Raw genomic sequence first — 1,029 nt, forward strand, 5'->3', positions numbered from 1 at the left:
CTTACTTACTTACTTACTTACTTACTTTCTTACTTACTTACTTACTTACTTCCTAATGGGGTACTTACTTACTTACTTACTTAGTTACGTTACTTACTTTAGGTACTTACTTACTTACTTACTTACTTACTTACTTACTTACTTACTTACTTACTTACTTACTTACTTACTTACTTACTTACTTACTTACTTACTTACTTACTTACTTACTTACTTACTTACTTACTTACTTACTTACTTACTTACTTACTTACTTACTTACTTACTTACTTACTTACTTACTTACTTACTTACTTACTTACTTACTTACTTACTTACTTACTTACTTACTTACTTACTTACTTACTTACTTACTTACTTACTTACTTACTTACTTACTTACTTACTTACTTACTTACTTACTTACTTACTTACTTACTTACTTACTTACTTACTTACTTACTTACTTACTTACTTACTTACTTACTTACTTACTTACTTACTTACTTACTTACTTACTTACTTACTTACTTACTTACTTACTTACTTACTTACTTACTTACTTACTTACTTACTTACTTACTTACTTACTTACTTACTTACTTACTTACTTACTTACTTACTTACTTACTTACTTACTTACTTACTTACTTACTTACTTACTTACTTACTTACTTACTTACTTACTTACTTACTTACTTACTTACTTACTTACTTACTTACTTACTTACTTACTTACTTACTTACTTACTTACTTACTTACTTACTTACTTTACTTACTTACTTACTTACTTACTTACTTACTTACTTACTTACTTACTTACTTACTTACTTACTTACTTACTTACTTACTTACTTACTTACTTACTTACTTACTTACTTACTTACTTACTTACTTACTTACTTACTTACTTACTTACTTACTTACTTACTTACTTACTTACTTACTTACTTACTTACTTACTTACTTACTTACTTACTTACTTACTTACTTACTTACTTACTTACTTACTTACTTACTTACTTACTTACTTACTTACTTACTTACTT

This window comes from Schistosoma mansoni, chromosome 2, assembly GCF_000237925.1.
Source record: "Schistosoma mansoni strain Puerto Rico chromosome 2, complete genome".
NCBI classification, from domain to species: Eukaryota; Metazoa; Platyhelminthes; class Trematoda; order Strigeidida; family Schistosomatidae; genus Schistosoma; species Schistosoma mansoni.